Source organism: Mustela lutreola, chromosome 5, assembly GCF_030435805.1.
Source record: "Mustela lutreola isolate mMusLut2 chromosome 5, mMusLut2.pri, whole genome shotgun sequence".
Taxonomy (NCBI): domain Eukaryota; kingdom Metazoa; phylum Chordata; class Mammalia; order Carnivora; family Mustelidae; genus Mustela; species Mustela lutreola.
This window is the reverse complement of record NC_081294.1, coordinates 119,130,813-119,147,141: the sequence shown is the minus strand read 5'-3', so window position 1 is coordinate 119,147,141 and position 16,329 is coordinate 119,130,813. Positions and strand designations below refer to the sequence as shown.

Genomic DNA, 16,329 nt, shown 5'->3' with positions numbered 1-16,329 from the left:
ACCTTGAACTTTTATGTTATAGAGATAGCGTCTTTCCTTAAACCTCATGAACGAACATTTACTAGCTTCCAACTTGTGTTCTGCTGCTTCCTTACTTCTCTCAACCTTTATAGAATTGAGGACAGTTAGGGTTTTGACCTGGCGTAGGTTTTGGATTGAGGGAATGTTACGGCTGATGTGATCTTCTATCCAGACCACTAAAATTTCCTCCATATTAGCAAGAAGGCAGTTTCACTTTCTTATCATTTGTGTTTGTCCTGGAGTAGGAAGACCTTTTAATTTCCTTCAAGACCTTTTCCTTTGCCTTCGCAACTTGTCTAACTGTTTGACCCAAGAGGCCTAGCATTCAGCCTATCTTGGTTTTTAGCATGCCTTCTTTACTTAACCTATCATTTCTAGCTTTTGATTTAAAGTGAGAGATGTGCAATTCCTCCTTTCCCTTTAACACTTAAAGGCCACTGTAGGCTTATTAACTGGCTTAATTTCACTATTTTTGTATCTCAGGGAATTCAGACATCTGAGGAGAGGGAGAAACTGGAATGGTTGGTTGGTGGAGCAGTCAGAAGACAACGCATTTATCAATTAAGCTCACAGTCTTAAATGGGCATGGTTTGCAGCACCCAAAACAATTACAATAGTAACATCAAAGATCACTAATCACAGATCACCATAACCAATATAATAATGAAGAATTTTAAAGTAACTGCTAGAATTACCAAAATGTGAAGTTCCGAACGGAGCAAATACCGTTGGAAAAATGCTGTTAACAGACTTGTTCAATGCAAGGCTGCAATAGGACTTTAATTTGTAAAAATGCATTATTTTCAAAGCACAATAAAGTGAGGCATGCCTGTAGTATTCTATTACATGAATACAAGATTTGTTTATTTATACCCCAATCTGATGGACACCTGGGCTATTTATAGTTTGGGGCTATTATGAATAAAACTTCTATGAACATTCTTACACATCTTAATTTAATTATTGGCTTTTTAGCTATACCTCTGTATTTTTTTTTTCCCAGTAGTTCCTTTGAGTATTAAACATATACCCTTAACTTTCTATAGTGTTTAGGTCCAATTACTTCTTACCTCATCCTGTCATGTGTAATACAGCTTTTGCATGTATTAGGACAACAGATCTAATAAGCCTCACCAGACATGTTAAAATTTTTGTTCTAAAGTTCTATGTATTTTAATGAAATTAAGAGGAAAACTAACATATTTACCAAAGTGGGTTTTTTTTTCTGATGCTTCTTCAAGATCCTAACTTCCATATGGTTTTATTTCCCCTCCATTAACACTTCTTGAAGATCTATCTGCTTGTGACAAATGTTTATTCCACCATTATTGAAGGTATTTCACTAGATGCAGAACTCTGGACTGATTACCTTTTTATATGAGCACTTGTAAGATGATCCAATTTCTTCTGGCTTCCACTATTTCTGATAAGACAGTGTTCATACGGATTGTTCTATATACAACTGTCATTTTATTCTGCTTTCGAAGTATCTTTTTTTTCCTTTTTTTTTTTTTACGATTTTATTTATTTGACAGAGAGAGACACATCAAGAGAGGGAACACAAGCAGGGGGAGTGCGATAGGGAGAAGCAAGCCCCACTGAGCAGGAAGCTGGATGCAGGGCTCAATCCCAGGATCCTGGGATCATGACCTGAGCCAAAGGCAGACGCTTAATGACTGAGCCACCCAGGCACCCCTAAAATCGGTGTTGTTTTTAAGAAATCTGTGTTATGCATACGTAGGACACATTTGTATTAATCTGTCTCGAAATTCATTGAATCCCTCCTCAGAATTTCCATTCTGCTATTAGGCCCAAACAGTGAATTTTTAAAAATTTCATACTATTTTTCCATAACAGAATTTCCATTTGGTTCTTTATTATACTTCTCACGTCTCTGCTGAAATTTCCTGTATTTTCATTCTGTATGAGCATACTTTCCTGTCATTAAGCATAGTTGTAATAGCTTTTTAAAGTCTTATTTGATGACTCCAACAAAGAGTCATCTTGAGATCGGTTCCACTGTGTCTTTTCTCTTCTGAATGGGTAACTGTGCTGGGGGTCTTCAGGGCCACGCCTACCTTTGGACATTAACTAGAACTCACAGGATTCGTTACATACTTGTACTCATAGCTAGGATTTACTACAGTATGTAGTATTTGTGTAATAAAGAAGGGTCATTTTAAGGATGTGGCAACATATCTTAAAAGCCTACTGACCACATTTAGCATCTAATATATCAAGTTTCAGTGAATACTGAGAGGGAGAAAAAGTTTCTGAGGGTATTTGAGAATAACCAAGTTGCCCACGACAGCAAAGTCAGTACATAAAAAGATTACAATGAAGAAGAATGGGAGTAAGTTTTGTGCTTACATTAGTTATCGTAAAGAATCAGAAATAGAGAACTTCAGACTAGATATAAGCTGGAAGGGAAAGTTAATAAAAGAGGAAAAGTACCAGGAACAGATTTAAGAATTACTTGGTATTCATATCCCAATGAGAAAGTACCATTCCAACCTTGAAAACACGATTTTTATAAATATTATATAACATTTTAAACTTTATAATTTCTGTAACGTAAATATTTGGATGTAACTGATATATTCAATGTGCAGCACTTGGGGGATGTGTGGTAACAAGCAGTAAAACCTAGGTTTTCTCCTACTACTACAATCCAAATCCGTTTTATCAGATCTTCTTCCCCTTCCCTGGATTTTATGTTAGGCATGCATTATGGCTTTTCTGGTCACAGTAGGACATTTTCAAATGTCTAATTTTTAGTTATTTAAAAGTCCAATATGATCTTGAAGTCACTTTAAATGTGTTCTATTCTTTCCCCCATTGCTTCCTTCCTTTACTTAATGTTTTGTCTTCCACTCTTTTCAAGCAGTTGCCCTAGAGGATGCAATACATTTATAACTTATCTAAGCCCACTTTCGAATTAACACTATACACCTTCATGAGTATTTCCAATTCCTCCCTCCTGTCCTTTATAACACTGTAGTCATTCATTTTACTTATCCACAGGCTCTAATTATAGAACACAATATTGACAGTATTATTTTGTCAGATCAATTTAGAATAAGAAAAATAGATTTAATTTTACCTTTATTCCTTCTCTAAAACTTTTTTTTTTTTCCAAGTAGAACCAAGTTTCCAACCTATAACATTTCCATTTCTTTGAAGAACTTCTTTTAACATTTCTTGCAGTTCAGGTCCACTGATGACAGTCTCCCTCCACTTTTGTTTGTCTAACAAAGTATTTTTCTTTTGCCCTTTTAAGAATAATTTTACTGGATATCAAATTCTGTGTTTTTGTTTTTTTTTTCCTTCCAACACTTTAAATACTTCACTCTTCTCTCTTCTTGCATAGTTTCTGAAGAGAAGTCCAATTTCTTTTTTTTTTTTTTAAAGATTTTAATTTATTTATTTGACAGAGATCACAAGTAGGCTGAGAGGCAGGCAGAGAGAGAAGGGGAGGCAGGCTTCCCGCTGAGCAGAGAGCTGGATCCAGGGCTGGATCCCAGGACCCTGGGACCACGACCTGAGCCGAAGGCAGAGGCTTCAACCCACTGAGCCACCCAGATGCCTCAAATCCAATTTAATTCTTACCCCTTTTTCTCTGTAGGCAAGGATCCCCCCTGCACATGCCCCCTAGCTTCATGATTTTTTACTTTCAGAATATACATGTCCAGGTATACATTTTTTAGTATTTATCCAGTTTGCAGTTTTCTATGGTTCCTAGATCTGTGGGTTTTGTGTCTGTATTAAGAAAATTTTTAGAAAATTGTCACTATTTCTTCAAATAGTTCTTTTCTTTATTTCTTTCTTCTTCTAGGTTTCCTATTATACCAATGTTACACATTTTGTCATTTCCATAGAGTACTTGGATATTGGGGTGTTTTTTTTTTTCATTTTTTTCTCTTTGCATTTCAGTTTTATAAACCTTCTATTGACACATTTTCAACCTACATTCTCTCCTTGGCTGTGTCCAGTATACTTATGAGCCAATCAAAGCTATTTTTCATTTCTGTTCATGTGTTTTAGTTTTCTAGCATTTCCTCTGGATTCATCCTTAGTGTTTTCATTTCTCTGTTTACAATCCCCTTCTGTTCCTACATGTTGTCCATTCCCCCACCCCACTTCAAAGACTAGAGTGGGATGGGGCTGAGTATTTTTATTGCTCTAGATTGCTAAACCTCCACTTGGTTAGGTAAAATAGTTTCCCTTAATGGCAGGGTTGATAAGGAAAACAGACAGCTCTAGGCAGATTTCAAAACTGTCACTTTTCCTCTTCCCCAGACAGAAGAGGATTTTTCTCCTATCTTCACAGTGAGAACCTGGCGGAACTTTTAGAGGTAAAATTCAGGAGAATGTGGGTGGTCTCCCTTTCCCCAAAAGGGGAACCACTTGAACTTTTTAACTCTAAAGCTAGTCGATGAGTTTAAATTCTCATGGTAGTCCACAATGAGCTTCCAGCAATTTACCAATTACAATTTAGGGTGTTCCTACCCACACTGACTCCTGCTGCCACTTCTGCTCCCTCTAAGCTGTGCTCTTTAACAACCTGCCTGTCTCTCCTTTTTGAGGGTCAATAGCTTTCCTGCTGACCGCAGTCTTTCATGGATTTAGAAAAGAGTTGATGATTTTTAGTTTGTTCAGGTTTTTCTTATTGTGAGGATGGAAGTGACTGACCTCCAAGCTCCAAACTCTTTACATATTGAACTGGAAACCTCTAACTTACTTAAAGTGTCCTCTTTCCTAGCATAGGCCTGACCCACAAATATGACTGGGAGGAAGAGGGTAAATCTGTTTTGTCTTGGTTCCTCCACCTTTTACTTCTATATATGTCCCACACTCACTCTGTTGCCTTGAAGTCCATTAGCATCAGCTTGGGGATGGGGGATGAAAAGGCTATTGTAAAGGAAAATCATGGTGCCCTCTGTAACAACTGCCCAAAAGCTGCCTAAAAACAACTGCTGATGCTTTTGTACATTTTGGAGATTCACCCAAATTCTGGAACTCCCAACACTGCCATTGACAGATGCGCAGAATGAATGCTCTAGCCAGCACGTCAAATTTCCATGCAGATCCTCTCCTGGTGGCTTACTTCATATAACTTCATTCTGCTCCTTGGTTGCTTTTCCTTTCTTTCATTCTACTGGAAACACTTCTTTTTCAAAACAATTCTAGTAGTGGTACAAGTTGAAATGTGTTCCCTTGAAAAGATACGATACAATAAAGTGCTAAGTCCATTACTTCACAATAAAGTGCTAAGCCCATTACTTCACAAATGACATTATTTGGAAATAAGACCATTAGAAAATCAAGCTAAAATGAGGTCACTGGGGTACACCCTAATGCAATATTATTAGAGTCCCTATACAATGGCAAACATTTGGATTCAGAGACAATACACAGGGAGAATACCATGACAAGATGCAAGTAGAGACTGGGATACTGCATCAATAAGCCAAGGGACATCAAAGATTCCAGCAAACCACCAGAAGAGGGGTATGGAAGAAAATTTCCTTCCAGTGTTCAGAAAGAACCACATTGCTTACACTTTCACCTTGAACTTCTAACTTCCAGAAATGTGAGTCACTAATTTTTGTTGTGAAGCCACCTAGTTTAAGGTACTTTGTTATTGGTGGCCCTTGAAAATGAATACAACAGCCATGTACCAACATGTCTACTAGCTGTTGGGAAAATGCGACAGTTTTTTTTTTTTTTTTTTAAATTTATTTATTTGACAGACAGAGATCACAAGTAGGCAGAGAGGCAGGCAGAGAGAGAGAAGGAAGCAGGCTCCCCGCTGAGCAGGGAGCCCGATGTGGGGCTCGATTCCAGGACCCTGGGATCATGACCCGAGCTGAAGGCAGAGGCTTTAACCCACTGAGCCACCCAGGCACCCAAAATGCGACAGTTTTTATCTCTTTGTCATCACCAGCACCCTCAGTTGGTCTCTTCCCTTTAAATATTTCCAGGCAAGAGAGCTGGGTAATCACCTTTGGGACTGCCATTTCCCAAACTCCAACGTTACCGGTCAAGACTCATCCCCACCATATTTCCAAATCTCTTACAACCCTCCTCCTCAGTGGCATCGAAGAGGGACCAGGGGCCAGATCATGTAGTATCTTAGAGTTTTATGAAAACAATTTTTTATTTTCTTCTACTTGAGTAAAGAAGGTCTTTAAAGCTTTGCCCAGGAAAGTAACAAATTCTGACATGTATTTTAGAAGTATTTTTACAGCTGCCAAATGGAGGCTAGACTGTAGGAAGGCAAAAAACCCAAAAAAACAAAAACAAACAAACAAAAAAAAAAACAACAAACAAACTTGTAGAACAATTAAAAGGCAATTACAGCATCCACTGAGTAGCAGAATAATGCTGTATAGGTGTTGAGAACTAATTAGGTTCAGCATACCTTTTGAAAAAAGAGCCAACAGATTTTGCTGAGGGATTGGACATGGAATGTTAGAGAAAGAGGAGTCAAAGGATAATCTGAACAATTTTAAGAATCCAATGCCATTTACTGAGATGGAGAGATATGCAATAGGAAACAGGTTTTGAAGGTAGAAGATAGAGTCTGAAATGCATATTAAATATCCTAGTAATATGTTGAATAAGAAATTGGATATGTGAGTAAATAATCCTAGAAGTCAGGGCTGGATGTGGGTATTTGGAAGCCATCAGCATAGGGAAGTTATGTAAAACATGGTGAGGAAACGGATGAGATCACCTGGGGAATGAGGAGAGATAAAAAAGGGAATAAGTCTGGAGCATATTCACGTTCAGAAATCAGGAAGAGGGGCACCTGGGTGGCTCAGTCCACTAAGCTACTGCCCTTCAGCCCAGGTCATGATCCCGAGGTCCTGGAATCCAGCCCAGTGTTGGGTTCTCTGCTCTGTGGGGAGCCTGCTTCTCCCTCTCCCTCTGCCTGAGCTCTCTCTCTGTGTCAAACAGATAAATAAAATCTTAAAAAAAAAAAGAAAGAAAGAAAGAAAGAAATCAGGAAGAATCAAGCGAAGGAGAATCAAAAAAGCACCATGATTTCACAATAGTCAAACAAAAAATGTGTATCAAGTTTCAAGTAAAAAGATGTAATTAACTGCGTCAAATGATGCTGAATGGTTAAGATGAAGATTAAGAGTTGCCTCTTGGATTTCTGATTGTTTAAATGCCCAGATATCGACACACAAACTCCTTCATTCTAACATTTCAACTACCAAAGAGGTCTCATCTCACATTCAAGTGCGGATAAGAATTAAAGATCTAGACTTTATTTTTAACTACCAGGAATTTATTTTTGTTACCAGGAATCCCCCATAAAGGCTGCGTTTAGAACCAAAGACCTCTTAGTCATGTGATTACAGATTTCCACAAATGTTTCTCATTCATCCCACTAGTAACTCAGGAAACAGTAAAAAAGCAGGTGAGGGAACTTAACCTTAATTTCCTACTTTATAAGTCGTAATTTTGAAGTAAATTTAACCTTCCAAATCTAGAAGTTTCGACCTTCTGTCTTTTCTGGAGCTGAATGCAGTGGGTAAAGTATGAACAAAACATAAATGGGAGAGTAGGCAATTGGCTGCATGGACAGTCTCGCAACTGCTTTTTAATTTTCTTGGAGAACGAGGCTTCAAGGTGGCCCCGTCCTCAAGGGTGCTCAGGAAGTGGAGTCTCCCGCTTTACAAAAGAGGGTAAAGGAAAAGGCGACCAAGGCCCGCGGAGAAAGAATAGAACAACTCTTACCTCCCACAAGCCTCTCTCTCCCAGCCCACCTAGCTCCACAGGAACCAATTTAGCGACCACGCTCCGCCTATTTCCGGATTGTCGCAGACGCCGTCGCGTGCACAATGACGTTTCAGTAGCCCGCGGACCCCGGAAGTGCGGCTCGAACTTGGTCGGGGCGCGGATCCCGAGAGGGAAAGTCATAACAACCGCACGAGGGAGTTCGTCTGGCGAGCTGGAAGGCCACGCCTCCTCCCGACTCCCCCCGCAGCCTTGTAGCTGGGGGCAGAGCTCAGGTAGGACCTGCGTTTGCGGGGATATGAGCTCCGGGGGCAGGCCCTGGCGGAAATCAGAGGAAGGGGCTGGCCTGGTCGGTATCGGGCTGGGATCGTTAGCCCCGGGGCCGCAGGCTGCCCACATCTCACACGGCGTGCCCTGCGCACAGGTGTCCCCAATTCTGGGACACCGCCGAAGGGCAGGTTCCCCCTACCGTTTTTACTTACGAGGCGGGGCAGGGCACGTGCGTTCGTTCCCTGCTTGACTGTCCTTACAAATGAACATGTGGGGTCCAGCTAGCCCTAGAGACCATAGAGTAATGGGCCCTGTATGCTTTCTCAGGAGGGACGGTATTTATTGTCTGATTAAACATTTTTTTCTACAAAAATTATAATCAACGGAAGCTTTACCAGATGTCATTAACTGCAGCCAGAAAATTAAAGTGCAGTTATAAAAAATCTCTCAAAACTTGTAAAATGTATGTATGGGCGCTGGTGGGACATTTGACTGGAATGGGTTTTTAAACTTTGACTTTAAAATAAGCTTAGGTGTTTATTGGAAGCATGCTTTAGTCTCATATCCAAAGTTTTAACATACTCTTTCTCATGCTGCAGAGTGTGTATCTCTTGGGCCAAGAATTGGTTACTTAATTTTTGTCTATATTTATTAACAACTAGTGTTCTTGCATTTGTGTATTTCCCTACCTCTGAGAAGTTGTATAGGGAAAAATTGTGTGGTTTTCGGACTAGCAAGTGCCTCCTAATGTTTATTAAAACAGATGAAGTGCAATGTTTATTACTCAATACATGCTATCTTTTTGTTTTAAAGCAGTGTTATTGGTAAATTCTGTATCCTTGTACTTCATTCCATATTGGTGAGGTTAGAGTGTATTCATTTAGGGTATTTACAAACTGTGAGAGCAAGCACTGTTTGAAGTGTCTAATTAAGGTATTATTGTCAGTGCTGGTACCAGGTTTCAGTCTGACTTTTTAAACTAGGTATTCCACTTTAATCATTCCTACTCTGGATGGCTTTGAGGCAGTGGCTGGTGGCTGTTGGAAGGCTAGAGATGATAGAAGTGTACCTAGACCAAGAGGAAAATGTGATTTTATGCTGTGAGCATCCATCTGTTTATTCATTTAACAAGTATTTATTGGCCACCCTCAATGTGCCAAGTGGTGTTGTAGGTGATGGGGTACAACAGAATAGACAAAGTCCTTGTGCTCCTGGAATTTACTCGCAGTGGATGGTGAAAAAGATTACCAAGTAAATGTATATATCAGGTAGTGATAAAAACTGTGAAGAAAATAAAGCTCTTTATGGGGAGTGAGAATTACAGAGAATACTATTGTACATAGGATTTTCAAGCTTAGCCTCTCTGATAAAGGAGCATATGAGTAGACATCTGAATGAAATGAGAGAGTGAACTCTGCAGGTTGTGGGATGGGTGTTTTAGTGTAGCAAAACGTGGTGAGGCAAGGGTATGTTTGGTATATCGGAGAATAGCAATGATGGAGGCGTTAGGGTTTAAGAATCTCGAAAATGAGTATTTATTCAGTGGTTTGGTGTGTGCATGAGAGATCTTACTTATTGACAGACTGTTGATTTTTTTTTTTTCATCTTTCCCAGATAGAGCTCTATGAGGAGAATCTGAAGTCCTTAAATATTTAGAGATGTTTCTGCTCTTCACTATCACTAATGAAGTTAAACACCATTTACTTAGTTAATAAATTACTTCTGTTCTCTGTTTTAATCAGATAAGGTTTACACAGTAGCCATGGATAAGTAAATATCAAGTACTTTCCTGCCCTATTGTAAACTTTACTTTTCATTCATCTTTTTTATTCTGGTAAAATATACATAACATAAAATTTACCATTTTAAACATTTTAAACTGTATATATGAGTGGTACTAAGTACACTCACACTATTAGGCAATTATCACTGTCATCCATCTCTAGAACTTTTCATCTTCCTCAACTGAAAATCCATACACTTTAAACATTAACTCTGTTCTCCCCTCCCTTTAGCCTCTTACAACCACCAGTTTACTTTCTGTCTCTAAATATCCTGTCTCTACTCAAGGTTTACTCGTATGAATGGAATCATACAATATTTGTCCTTTGGTGACTGGCTTATTTCTCTTAGCATTATGCTTTCAAGGTTCATGCGTGTTGTATCTTGTTTTCTTCTTAAGGTTGACTGATACTCCACTGTATGTGTATACCACATTTTTTAAAAATCATTTTGACCGTCGATGATTGTGTTGCTTTCACATTTTGCCTGTTGTGAATAAAGGTTGCTCTGAACAGAAGTTGCAAATATCTGTTTGAGTTTCTGCTTTCATGTCTCTTGCCTATATATCCAGAATTGGATCAAATGTCAATTCTGTATTTAATATTTTAGGAATCACCTTATTGTTATCCACACTGGTTGTACTATTTTGTTTTATGTTCCTACTAACAATGAGCAGAGGTTGCAATTTTTCTACGTCTTTACCGATACTTTTTCACATCTTTGCCAAACACATCCTCTCTCTCTCTCTCTTTGATAATAGTCATCCCAATGGGTGTGAAGTAGTATCTCATGCAGTTTTTATTTGCAGTTTCCTAATGATTGGAGGTGTTAAACATCTTTTCATATGCTTTGGGGCCATATGTATATCTTCTTCGGAGTGCTATTCATTTATTTTAAGATCTGATTTTAATAGAAATTTTTGGATTTATTATTATTTTGGGGGGGGAGTCTTCTTTTTTTTTTTTTTTTTTAAGATGTTATTTATTTATTTGACAGACAGAGATCACGAGCAGGCAGACAGGCAGACAGAGAGAGGGAGAGGAGGAAGCAGGCTCCCTGCAGAGCAGAGAGCCCGATGCGGGACTCGATCCCAGGACCCTGAGATCATGACCTGAGCCGAAGGCAGCGGCTTAACCCACTGAGCCACCCAGGCGCCCCTGGGGTGAGTCTTCTAAGGGTTAAGAAGACAGCCGCTATTTCTCTGTGGATTACCTTAACCTTAAAATACTATAATTGTAAAAATTTCAATTATCTGTAGACAAGAATCTGCAATAACTCCAAACTTAGAAATAAAAAGGACCATAAAGCATCTTTTTATAACAGTGAATGAACCTTTGAGTATCAGATTGTGATAAAAAAAAAAACAGTTCAGAAAAACCAAGGATCATTCCGACCTGCTTTGATTTTTTTTTTCTTTTAATTAGAAGGCAAGGAGTATATTGATTGGCTGACTGTGTCTGTGAAGTTGATCTCTTTTTTCTGAGAGCTGGAGGCCTGGAAACAAACAGAAGAGACAAAAATGGTGAAACGGGCACTGGGTGGCTCAGTCAGTTAAGCGTCTGACTCTTGATTTTGGCTCAGGTCATGATCTCGGGGTTGTGAGGTAGAACTCTGCATCTGGCTGTGTGCTGGGCGTGCAGCCTGCTTAAGATTCTCTCTTTCTGTTCTCCCTTCTCCCCTTAAAAATGGTGAAACAAGAAAGAAGTACTGGATAGCAATATAACAATGGGGAATGGCAAAGGACATCAGTAACGGTGATGGACAATAAGCGGCAGAACTGGCAGCAGAGGAGATAAGATTCAGCAACAAGGTGACAGAAACTAATATAGCTCCACAGATTGGAATGGGATGGGGCGGGAGAGAGCAGATGACCAGCTACATCTCAGCATATGGTTCTCAAATCAGCCATTTGGCCTTGAGTAGTTCAGTAAGACCTACTGTGTACCAGTGTATCTGTCAGTTCATCTGGCTCAGTAGTCAGTGTTTGGAAGGTGTGCAGTATATACAGTCCTACAGGAATAAACTAAGTTTTTCAGACAGTGTATCACATTATTTCCATCCATAGAATAATGAGGTTTAATTGAGTAATTTAATGAGTAATTGTGTAATTTAACAATGTTCAGCATTGTTAAAAAAGAGTGGGAGGGTGTTGGATTATTTTTATGAGAAGGAAAGGATTTTTTTTTCCAGAATAGCTAATGGCCTAGTAGTTCAAGGTAACACTTTTTTTTTTCCTTTTTTTAAAACTATTGAATGGTTTTGTACACTATCATTGTCTAGAAAATACTCTTGGGTACTACATTTAGCTAACTATTTCAGTTATAAAGCTCATTTAAACTGATTACTTTAATTTAAAGTAATGAATGAAAAATTGTACCACAATTTTGCTCATCACTCTTTGGCAAATTAAAATTGATTAATTTGGTACAGATGAGATGGCAGATGACTGACTTGCTCAAGGTTTCACAGCTAAGTTAAAGACAAGGCAGAGACAGCAGTACTCTGCTGCTTTCTCTGTTATTGTATTGTCTCCTTTTTTGGGGACTGGTTCCTTTTTCCAGTATAGATAATGTAGATGATTTTGCTGTAGAGAAAAATATCACTGTGAAGACATGTTATTGAAGCAAAGCATTTTATATAGCAGATAAGATACTTATTTTAAGTATAGTCTAGATTGATAATGTACTCAGGGTTGATTTCTTTGGAGGTTGGAGAGCTGCTAATAAGACTAAGATTTTGGGGGCACCTGGGTGGCTCTGTAGGTTAAGCCTCTGCCTTCAGCTCAGGTCATGTTCCCAGGGTTCTGGGATGGAGCCCTGCATTGGGCTCTCTGCTCAGGGGGGAGCCTGCTTCCCTCCTCTCTCTCTCTCTGGCTCTCTGCCTACTTGTAACCTGTCTCTCAAATAAATAAGTGAAATATTTAAAAAAAAAGATTTTGGATTTGGGCCTTTGTAAGGCCCTTAATGAGCTCATTACAAAAATGGTCGCAACTAATACCTAACAGTATAACTATTAACTGTCACAAGATATGGCTGATGTTCTTAGCCTGTGCTAATCACATTTCCCTCAAACGAGTTTTGACATCAGAAAGCAGCAAGAATGATACTATGTGTGGATACACACACTGCTCCTATTTAAAAACAATTCAGAGTTAATATCTAAGGTGATGAAGGAGTGTTAAGTGATATCCTTTTCAGGTATAAGGCATAACTTGGTTTTGTGTGCCTTGTTTAGAATATGGACAGGCTAGAATTGTAACCAAAATTGCAACTCAAAGTAAGGCATTTTTAAAAAGTTAAAAGTTTGCTTAATTAAAGTAGTTAAATACTCTCCTGATTAGTATTACCCATTCTTCAGTGTATCATCATTTTTGTGTGTATTGTGGAAATTGTTATAGTACTAACTCAGTTTTTTTGGAAATTAATCATCTTGACCCGTTTGGTTTAACACCCTTTAATGTAGTTGGGAGTATTTATCTTAGGCTTGGTTTTGGAAAATACTTTTGACCTGATTGAACTTTCTGGGAAATTATTGTTTAAGGGATTACTGGAGTCTTATTTTTATTACTGACATATCTGTTTTTGCCCTGGAAGTTATTTAGTTATATGGGAGAAATAATAGATAATTATACCCTCTATAATACTGCATCAAGCAGAGTTTGCAAATTGGAGATATCCAGCCTAAACGGACCTGCACAATCTTTAATTTTGTAAAATAGTTTTCAGCTAATTTACGTAAATATCCAGGTTTTTTGTTTCTCCTGAGAAATAGAAAGTTCTACACACTGGTCTTCATTGTGTATAACAACAGTAGGGCAAATTACAATTCCCTTGAAATGAGCTATGTGTTTTTCAGTTTGTTGCAGGCTTTACATTCATACATTGTAAGCTTATGACTTACAGGGCTCACTGCATGTATTGACTGACTGTTAACTTTCTGCTGCCCTTAGACATTTGAATTTTTGATTCCTGCATTATATCATCTTTAAATGTGTGATCATTTGTCTTTGCCTTTCTATGGTTATATTACACCCTTTCACTTTTATTTTCTTGATACCTCCAGTGACTGGGGTATGGCCTTTGGTGTTGACTACCTCTCAAGAGTGACGGTTTATGCTGTAAAATATATCTTTTTAAAATCCTACTGTGCTGAAGTAACCTCCCTTAAGTTGCTGTCAAGGCAGTGGTAGAGTCTTTCCTATAGGTTGGATTATGGCCTGAATTTTAAACTGGGTGGCTCTAGGTTTGGATCCAACACAAACTGTATTTACTGGAGACCATTTGCACCTTTTTTTTTTTTTTTTTTTGCCAGCATGAAAGCATTTTTTATTTGTACACTGTTCTTTTAGAATTTTTCCTACTTTTTTCTAGGTCACTAATATGATAAATCAGTTTGTGTTAATATGTTTGACAGGTAATTGTGATTAGAGTATTGTTTAGAGGTAGTATTTTGTTATTTTGGAACAGTGCGAGTGATTATAATGGTGGAGATTTTATCTGCATTAGGAATACAAAAGTACTTTTAAAAAACTAGACATTTCAGTTTTATCGTTGAAAACAAACTATTGAAAACAAGCTTATTTATTCTGAATATTTTCTTCAGTAGGAAACATGCATAATTAGTTTTATCCAAACAAGCATATGTGTTTGTGTTTTTAACTGTTCTAATTAAAAATGTAAGGTTCCTCTCTCTCTTTCTTTCTCAATGAAGAAAGACTTTCAGCCAGATCAGCCGTTAATTCTGAAAATATTGAGCTATGTAAGCTAATTTCCCACTATTTTTTAAAATCCAGAGACAGTAAAAGAAAGCATTCTTATTTTGGTAAGTCTAGAGGAAGATTTTCCTTACGTAGGAAATAAATTATTGCTGAATTGGAAAATCAGGTAATTCAGTGATGATGAGAATGAATGAATCTGGGAGCTTTAGTGGTGTTCACATGTTGTCTGTTATGTAACAAATGATCCCAAAATTTAGCAGCTTGAAATGAAAAATATTATTTCACACAGTATCTTAAAGAAATTTAGGGTCAGCTTAGGGGTGGTTCTGGTGTAGGATCTCTCATGAGGTTGTAGTTATAGTGTCAGCTAGGGTTGCAGTCCTCTATGGTTTGTCTGGCTCTGTAAGATCCACCTCCAAGCTAACTCTTATGGCTGTTGGCAGGAAGCTTCACTTAAGTACCAATTGGGCCTCTCCATAGGGCTGCTCACAGCATGGCTTCCCAAGAGCAAGTGATCTGATAGAGTGAGAGGGCACTCAAGCTGGAAGCCACAATGTTATAATTTCTGAGATGTGATGCTATCACTTTTCATGTTTAGTACTGGTCATACAAGTCAACTCTGGCACTGTGTGGGAGGAGACTCCATGGAAATGTGAATAACAGGACGAAGGAAGTTGGCTGCCACTGTCTGCCCTCCAGACCCCAAGTGTTCATGTCCTTCCCACATGCAGAGTACACCCACTGCTTCCCAAGGCCTAACACGTCTCATTCTGTTACTGTATCATCTCAGAGCGCAGGATTTCATCTTCTAAATCAGATCTGGGCTTAGATATAGTTCCTTGGGTGTTTTTCAAGCACAGCTCTTTGAGTACCATTCTGCTCCATCTGCCTCTCCCCACCTGCAATATTGAACGAACATACAATGGGGGACAGGCATAGGAAAACTGCTATAGATAGTTTTGTTCTAAAAGGGCAAAAATGGAAGATGCCAAGGTGTCCCTGGTTCATAGCAATTCTGAGATCCAGATGGGAAAATATTAGAAGTTTCTTGATTGGATCTGAAGCCTGGGAATAATTCTTTATGGTTCTTTGCCTTACCTTCTATGCTTTTCCTTGTATCTCTGTCTTTTTTCATGAAAGATAGCACATGTTTCTAAGGTGAGTTGTTTTCTCAACTTGCTTTCTTTTGGGGCCCCAATTCTCTCTTCATTTAAGTTATATTAAATCTTTGTATATTAAATAAAAAGATATATTAATCTTTTATAAATCTTGTGGATGTTGAATGAATTCTATTGAGATATATTCCTTTGAGCAAAAGTTACACTTTTTTTGATATTAAATCCTTATATGCATTGGGCTCCTAGTAACAAGGCTGAAAGATAATGCCCTTATTTTGTAGAAGCTTTATTGTTTGAGAGGATCAGTAGTGCATTCTAATGTCTTTTGAGGCCCTTTTGGCTGAATGACTAATAGTCTGAGGCACCAGCTTTAATATTTTTAAAGTTTTAATGAAGGAGTTTTCAGTCATACCCTCAGCCTCATTTTTGAGTGATGTTTTCCTGGTAGTACCCTGCATATTTTCTTTTAATAGATTTTGTTTTTTAGAACGGTTCTAGGTTCACAGAAAAATTGAGTAGAAAGTTAAGAGATGTCCCACATACCTCCTGCCCCTACGCTTGCACGGCCTCTCCCATCAGCATTCCAAATTAGAGTGGTGTATTTGTTACAACTGATTAACCTCTTTTGTCCTTTCTCTATCATCCAAAATACATAGTTATGGTGTTAAT

The 16,329-nt window shown here is 38.3% G+C and overlaps 1 protein-coding gene and 1 long non-coding RNA gene across 8 annotated transcripts in view; one reads left to right on the top strand and one right to left on the bottom strand.

Annotated features, from left to right (window-relative positions):
* Positions 1 to 7,847, bottom strand: part of LOC131832466 (uncharacterized) — a 151,630-nt gene extending 143,783 nt beyond the window's left edge. Inside the window, exon 1 of the long non-coding RNA XR_009354066.1 lies at positions 7,774 to 7,847. This is a non-coding gene — a long non-coding RNA (uncharacterized LOC131832466). The remainder of the gene's footprint in view (positions 1 to 7,773) is intronic.
* Positions 7,848 to 7,875: 28 nt separating this feature from the next.
* ARB2A (ARB2 cotranscriptional regulator A) overlaps positions 7,876 to 16,329 on the top strand; it is a 434,723-nt gene continuing 426,269 nt past the window's right edge. For 5 of the 7 annotated variants that reach the window (XM_059175475.1, XM_059175479.1, XM_059175478.1 and 2 more), the window contains exon 1: positions 7,876 to 8,048. The gene's annotated coding sequence lies outside the window, so the exon portion shown is untranslated. The remainder of the gene's footprint in view (positions 8,049 to 16,329) is intronic. The other 2 variants (XM_059175473.1, XM_059175480.1) reach the window with 2 other exon arrangements.